Raw genomic sequence first — 8,597 nt, 5'->3', positions numbered from 1 at the left:
GTCCTTACATCCATCCTCGCAACTGTTAGCAATATTAAAGTCAACGCAACCCCATCCCCAGGCTTTGGCCTTGTACTCCCTTACCATGTTATTGTAGAATCTACCTTTGCTCTACACTTTGCTGATGTCTGAGCAGCTGATGTGACTGGAGAAAAGCTCACAACCATGAGAACTGTGCCACACTACCCTGTGCCTGGCAACTCGGGGAGCCTTCAGTGCGTCTGGTAGCCCTTCTGTGTTTTCTGAGTAAATTAGCTCTTTTTTTTTTTTTTTTTTTTTTTTTTTGGTTTTTCAAGACAGGGTTTCTCTGTAGCTTTGGAGCCTGTCCTGGAACTAGCTCTTGTAGACCAGGCTGGCCTCGTACTCACAAAGATCCGCCTGCTTCTGCCTCCCGAGTGCTGGGATTAAAGGCGTGCGCCACCACCGCTCAGCTTAAATTAGCTCTTCTATCCTCAGAGAAAACTATACCCCATCTTCTGCTCTTTCTTCAATAGCTTCTAAGAAGTCCTCCTCATTGATGGGGGCTAGCTAATTACCTTGACTCCAATTTAAAAAAAAAAAAAACAAACAGAAGTCATCACAAGAAGACACCCTTGACTTCCCACTCCTAAACCTGCCAATGTTGGACAAGTGTGTGCTCCTTCCCTCCTAGTACAAAAGATGATCAAGCTGTGATCTTTGCTTTTCATTTTCTCTACAACCGGTGTCAATCCTTCCCGCACCTGCAACCTGGGTTTCCTTCATTCTTTTGAATTCTTCTTATAAACATTTGAATATACCATATTTCTCCTTACCATATATATATGGCAAACTTCAGGTTGATTCCCACTTGTTGGTTGACAATTCTTACTTGACACAGACAGAGGTTTTTTAGATTACTATCATGCTAATTATAGAAATTTTAGAGTGTTGTACTTGTTGAAGTCTGAGATTTGGTGAATCCTGTATAAAGACTGGAGAGTATCTGGAGAACCCAGTACCTCAGAGAGAAGCACTCGGGTATTTGCCCAATTCTAAGCTGTGGTGTCCACTGGAACCAGATATTTGGACTGGCCACTCTTTATTCACAGTGTTAGGCGTGGCCTTCACAATAACTCTAGTCTTTAGGCTCCTTTATTCCACCAGCGCTTCCCAAGAGCCTTCAGGATGAAGCTCACCTTTTTAGCATGGCAGAGAAGGGCCACGTTCACCCTCCCCGTGGCACCTTTTTAGCATGGCAGAGAAGGGCCGCGTTCACCCTCCCCGTGGCACCTTTATAGCATGGCAGAGAAGGGCCGCGTTCACCCTCCCCGTGGCACCTTTTTAGCATGGCAGAGAAGGGCCGCGTTCACCCTCCCCGTGGCTTACTTCCAGGAGTGTTACCTTTTGCCTCTCTACTTTTTGACCATATGAAGGGACTGGTCTCTCCCAAGGGGACTTTGCCTTCTTTGTCTTCTAGATCTCACCGTGTACTTCCACTTCTATCCAGAATATTCCTTTCCCCATCCTCTTGTGTCCCTCTGTTTCTGTAAATTCATTCCTACTTACATTTTAGGACTCACTATAGATGTCACCTACTTTAGGGGCCATAGAACAGGTTTCTTCTGTGTGCTCAGTGACACTGTTCATGCTCCTAAAATACACAGACATCCTGTTCCCATGCATTATCTAGCCTAAAGCATGGCTGCATTCCCTTAGGCCATCTAAAAGATTCCTTATTTGGCTGAAACAATTTTTTTCTTGCATTGACTCCTGTGCTACCATAACCTACATAAATGATGTTATTAGGTTGGTACAATAAACTTTCCAATGCCCAGAGGGAATACCTACTTTTAGGAAGAGGGTGGAGAATGGGTTTAGAAGACAGTGAACCAAGAAGAATATAGTAGGTACAGACAGCATCCTCTCATGGCCTATTAACCTCTGGCTACGTGAGTCCTGAATATCCCAGAGTATGCTCTAGTTATAACTAATTCAGATAAAAGAAGGGAAACACACACACAGACAAACAGACAGCGAGAAAAAGACAGACAGAGGCAAAGAGATCAACACAGTCACACACACACACACACACACACACACAAAAGAGGTCTCTGTCACTGTTCTTCGCTCAATTATTGAAGGTGATAAGAATGTTGTTTTAGTGAAGCTGACTGATTGGTTGCAATGTCTTCCAATGGGTATTGGGAATTCCCCAAAGTCTTCACAGAGAGGAAGCTCACAGGACCACTAAGAACTGTTCCTTCTGAGTCATTCTTCATTGATCTGGCACACAGAGCATGACTGTTGGCCATTCTGAATCATTTGTTAAACAGCTGATAATTGATATATATATATATATATATATCAATTATATATATATATATACACATACATACATATACATTGACATTCCACAACTTACACCAACCCCATGCACCAACAACTGAGGAATGTGATCAAAATGAAATCATTTCATTAAGGGTTAATAAAAGATTATAACTCTCTGACACCAGAGAAGCTTTTAGACCTGTCTGATAGTAGAGACAGCTGTATATTTTTGCTTTTCTTCTGAAGAAAAAGAAACCAAGAGAGCAACACGGTTCGCTCAAGGACATTTTGCCGATTGGTGAGAGAACTGTCGCTAGAACATGAGACCTCTGACTTTGCTCCCACTGCATGTTTGAACACATCGCCACAGTGCCGAGTACAGGAAACAGCGCCCATGTGCATATCCAGCCAGCAGATGGCGATCTGCTGAGCAGCCTGTCTGCTCGCCTAGTTTCTTCCTCTAAGTAGCAGGTGAAGTCTCCAGTTGCCTTGGCTGTTTCTACAAGTTGTCTCATCTCACCAGATAAAGGGTAGGCAGAGCTGATGTAATAAAGAAATATTTTAATATTTACATTTTATGATTTACTATGAATAAACATAAAAAATTTTCTATCTTAATTGTGGAAAATTTTTTTGCTTAGTTTTTTTTCCCCTAGTGGCACAGCTGGGAACTAACCCAAGGACTTCCTGCATTCTGGACAGGCATTCTATCACTGAGCCACATGCTAAGGTGTCGTTGCTGAATATCTTTAATACCTCTCCAGCCAGTGTCTTGCATAAGTGAGTGAAATGCATGAAGTCTCACTTGCTCTTAGAAGCAAAGGATTCTGTAAGGGTCACGTCAATACCCGTTCTCTCTGTACATGTGGCAAATGCAAAAACCAAACCTGAGAGATGATGTGGTTTCAAATTCTTAAAACTGCATAGTTTTAAAATGCTACTGTCTAAAGTGAAGTATAATCACCATCAGAACTATTATTAGTTTCATTAGTTCATTTTTTCTATGTGGCAGAAATGAAAATTTGTCATTTTTGTCATAATTCCAATAGTCATATCTGCTGTTTGCCCCTCTGGAGCAATTCTCTGTGCATCTCAGTAAGCTGGCCTTTGTGGGCTGGACCTTCTGGATGCCCTCTGTCTGGTTTCTGTTTGACTTGAGCAGTGAGGGGCAGCAGCATATCAGTCAGCAGCCTGCTCCCAGAGTTCTAGATTCGTCTGTCTGTCTGTCTGTCTCCCTCTCACCCTCCGCCCTTCCTTCTCTCTATGTGCGTGTGCATAGGTGTGTGCCACGACATACACCTGGAGGTCAGAAGACCACTTCCAGTGTCAACTTCACCTTGTTTGAGACAGGGTATCTTCTTTGCTTCTGGCACACCAGGTTAGGTGGCCCTAGAGCTTCTGGGGTGTCTGTTTCTACCTCTCATCTTGCCATAGGAACTTTAGGCTTACAGATGCACACCCCTGCATCTAGACTTTCCTGGGTTCTGGATGTCTAAGCTCAGGTCTTCACACTTGTGCAGCGAGTGCTTTACATACTGAGCCATCTTCCTCACCCTGGTTGGGTTCAAGTTACCTTCCCTACGCTCTTTCAGACCCATGGATAGGAAGGCTTTGCCTACTGGTTTTGGTTCCCTTATTCTGTCTATATTTCTGTAGTTAATCCTTCACTGTGCTTTACTTTAAATTATATACATGCATATGTGTCTGTATATGGGTATATGTGTGTGTGTGTGTGTATGCATGTATGTATGTATGTACAGGCACGTGCAGAGTTCAGAAGTGCATATTAGATCCCTGAAGCTGAATTTAGAACCTAGCATGAGATGTAGGTGTGGGGATCAGAATGCAGTTTGAATGCAAAAGCAATAATACTCGTAACCAGCAAGTTATATCTCCAATCCTATTATATTATCTTTAATACAAACTTGTAGTGTGTCATCTATTGCCTGATGCCAAAATACATGGCTTTGGAAAATATCAGTGCTATAGTGGATGATCTCTCCCTCAGGAGAATTAAAACCCATTATTTTGAAGCAATTCTTGTTGACAGCAGTTCCTATTCCACCAGGTCCTGCAGCCATTCAACCCCAAAGAAACACACAGAGGTCTACATTAATTATAAATACATTGACCTATTATCTCAGGGCTTCTTGTAACTCTTATAACTTGTATTAGCCCACAATTCTTGTCTATGTTTTCTGTGGGACAATGGTCTGTATTGTGTCAATTATATTTTAAATAAACACTGATTGACCAGTAGCCAGGCAGGAAGTATAGGTGGGACAACCAGCCAGGAAGTAGAGGTGGGGCGATGAGAATAGTAGAATTCTAGGAAGAGGAAAGCTTATTCAGTAGTTCTGACCCTACCACAGAAGAAGCAAGATGTGACTGCCTCGCTGAATAAGGTACCGAGCCACGTGGCTAACACAGATAAGAATAATGGGCTAATGCAAGTTATAAGAGTTAATAAGAAGCCTGAGATACTGGCCAATAAGTTTATAATGAATGTAGACCTCTGTGTGATTTCTTTGGGACTTAATGACTGCCGGAACCGGGCAGGACAGAAAACCTCCAACGAGTTATTCTCATCTTGCTTCCTCTGTGTCTGGGTGATGATTACAGACTGAATCTTCCTTCTTCCCAGAATTTTCCTGTTCTCAACGCCCCACCTCTACTTTCTGCCTGGTCGCCTCACCTATACTTCCTGCCTGGCTACTGGCCAATCAGGATTTTATTAAAATAATACAAGTGACAGGATAAAAGGCCAGTGTCCCACATCAAATTCTCAGATCACATGAGCATCTATTACTGATAATTTTCATATAAACCTCAATTTTTCCACAAAGAATATTTGTTTCTCTCCCCTGTGTATATATTTATATTATATGTATGGTCTATTACTATTGTCTGGATGGCAAATCAATTTTATTCTTACCATTATTATTCTATTTTCTTATTTTTTTCTGGAATGGCCACAGTAGCCCTTTCACACTGGCTCTTAGCCATGACTCCATGTTCATACTCTCCTGTGCTTCTTCGTTTTCTGTCATTCTATGTAGGGATAAGTCCCGCCCCTTAGGGGGCGTGTTCGCCTCGGGCTAATGTCTGCCTATAAATTTGGTGAGCAAGCTCCGAGCGCTCGCTTCTGCTTTCCTGGTCTTGGCGGGAACGGTGGTTCTGTAAGTCTATTTCTACATTAAAGCTATATATATATTTTTACACTCTGTCTGCATTCGTTTACGCCGCTACATTTTGGCGCCCAGACGTGTGAACAACTAAACCCACTTAAAAAACCTGAGAAGGCTTAAAAATAAGGGAGCGAGAGTTTAACACAGATTTTTGCTGTTTGTTGGTGGCGTGCTGTAGAGAGATTTCCTGATTCGGCCGCTACAATTCTAAGATCATTCTAAGTTCACCTTGAAACTTTTTTTGTTCTGAAGAAATTGCTTTCATGTTATTGGAGGAAAGGGTTTAGAAGCCAAGATATGAAAGCTACGTGTGCTCACTGTTGCCAGATGTTACTACTTCTAGGTTCTCACAGTGGTGTAATTAAGAAGTACATGGATGGGGCTGGAGAGATGGCTCAGTGGTTAAGAGCACCGGCTGTTCTTCCAGAGGTCCTGAGTTCAATTCCCAGCACCCACATGGCAGCTCACAAGTGTCTGTAATCCAACTCAAAGTTATTTGACATCTTCATACAGACATAAGAACAGGCAAAACACCAATGCACACAAAGTAAAAATAAATCATTTTTTATAGATATATAGACATATGCGTACATCCATATTCATATACACATTTGTTTATGTATGTGTATCTATATACACATAAATTAAATATATGTGTGCTTATGCATATTTGAAAGTATCCAAAGACATCAAACTTTTGGAAACAATGTTAATATCCATTAAAATATTAAATGTAAAAGTATCAAGGAACAAATAAGATTGTTATATACAGATAAATGGAGCAAATGCAGAAAGAAAATATAATCAAGAACATAAATGCGCCAACAACATACACTCCAAGTATACGGAGAGAGTATAAGTAGATAAGTATATGTCAAAAGTTTAATTAGAGGGTTAAATATGATTATTTTAGCAATAGATACACAGATTAAAAGTAAGCAAAAGTATAGACCAGAATTGTGCAGTTAGGAAACTCAAGCTTTTAGATGCTACAGTATTTTTTTTCTTCTTCCTATAACAACTTGCTACAAATCTGGTGACTGAAATCAATACAACTTTATTTTCTCACAGTTCAAAGGAATTTTGTGAAAGTATAGCCAGGCATTAAGAAAATGATTTATTTTAAAAAATTTTATGAGGGTTTTATGCCTGATGTCTCTCCAGAGGCCAGGAGAGCATCAGATCCCTTGGAGCTGGACTTACAGATGGCTGTAAGCTGCCATGTGGATTCTGGGTACTGAACCCAAGTTCTCTACAAGAGTAACAAATCTCTTAACTGCTGAGCCATCTTCCCAGCCCCTGGAGCCAAGCTCTTGATTTTTTCTTTGTTCCTTTTGGGAGCTTGAGGGGAGGATTGTCTTCTTCGCTGGCAAGAGGTTGTGAATCTCTCCAGCTTGCTGGAGTCCTGCTCAACCTTCCCATTGCCAGCAACTTTCCTGTGCTTGCTTTTTCTTGCTTGCCTCCCTGAGAAGGATGCTGACGGTTTCCTCTAGGATGATCCCTCCCCTTTAAGATTCTTGATAATGTCTATAAGAGCTTTTTGTCGTATATAAAGCATTCATAGATTGTAATATTAGAGCAAGGACATCTTTGGGGAGGATCTTTTAAGCTACTGAGGTATTTATTTATTTGGTTGGTTGGTTGGTTTTTCAAGGCAGGCTCTGTCTGTCCTGAAACTCCCTCTGTAGACCTGGCCTTGAACTCACAGAGATCTGCCTGTCTCTGCCTCCGAGTGCTGGGATTAAAGGCCTGTGCGACCACCGCCTGGTGAGATACTAATTTTAATTTCATTAATAATACACAGTTTTCTCAAATACACACAAAACATATACAAATACAGAACACAAACTAGGCTAGATGAGAAACTCCAACAGATCCCAATTCTGATTTAGTCATTGTGAAAAATGGTTGTAAATTAGTAAGAAAAGGATATATAAAGTAAGCAAACCTCCCATATTAGGTGTGTGTCTCATAATGGTGGCAAAAAAAAAACCAAAAGAAATTTAAAGAACAAAGGACTTATTATTTTGGCTTACAGTTCTTGGAGATACAGTCTACCATGTCAGGGAAGGGATGGTGGCTAATCACACTGTATCCACTCACAGTGATGACTATAGGAGCTAAGATCACTTTCCCTTTATAATTCATGTCATGACCCTGGATGATCCCATGGAATGTTGTTCCCACAGTTAAGGAGGGCATTTCCACCTCAAGTAACCAAATCCAGAAACTCTCTAATAGCACATCTGTAGGTTATTCTAAATCCTAAAGCCCATCAAGTTGACAATCAAGATTAACCATTATGACTCCAACCCTTCTCAGCCTGGCACTCAAATATATCACTTTGTGTGTGTGTGTGTGTGTGTGTGTGTGTGTGTGTGTGTATTCAGCCTGCAACTCACTTTGTAGATTAGGCTTGCTTCAAACTCACAGAGATCCACCTGCCTCTGTCTCCTGAGTGTCGGGATTAAAGGCATGTGCCACCACTGCCCATCAATGTTGTTTGGGGGGGGGTGCCAAAGATATCACTTTTAAGCCATAACCTTACACCTCTTGCCTCATAGGTTCAAGGGCATCTTATAATGCAGAATGCATTAATCTATTTTCAAAAATCCTCAAATTGTAAATCTTTTATCTCAAAGAAACAAAAATCAGACTCAACCAACTAAAGAAAAAAATGATAAAAAAGATGAATATAATCATAAGTGAGTGATTTGACTAGAGTAATAAGCTGGAAACAAAAGATGGATGAAACCAAGAGCAAACAGGATGAGGGACAAGGGAGAACTCTGGGTTTGACTGAGAGAGCCTGCCTCAATGAAGAAGGTAGAGAAATTAAGGAGGATTTGGATCACCACATGCATACTGTGGACAAATGCATGCTCACCCCACTCCATGTATGTATCCACACATATACAAAAGGCACGTACATATGCACTAAACGTAGGTGTGAAACTAGAAAAAAAGATGAAAATAAGCAGCATACAGAGCTATGGTGATAATGGGCCATGGAAAGTTGTGGTCAGGGGAAGCTGGATGCTTGCTAATGGTGTGAGCTAATGGCTTGTTCCTCAGGATGGCAATGGTAGAGTCTCCATGGTGAGCTGATGACATATTAAA

This window comes from Microtus oregoni, unplaced genomic scaffold (assembly GCF_018167655.1).
Source record: "Microtus oregoni isolate MIOR12 unplaced genomic scaffold, Mior012 000035F_ref0000213, whole genome shotgun sequence".
NCBI classification, from domain to species: domain Eukaryota; kingdom Metazoa; phylum Chordata; class Mammalia; order Rodentia; family Cricetidae; genus Microtus; species Microtus oregoni.
The sequence above is the reverse complement of the archived record's forward strand: the minus strand, read 5'-3'. Positions refer to the sequence as shown.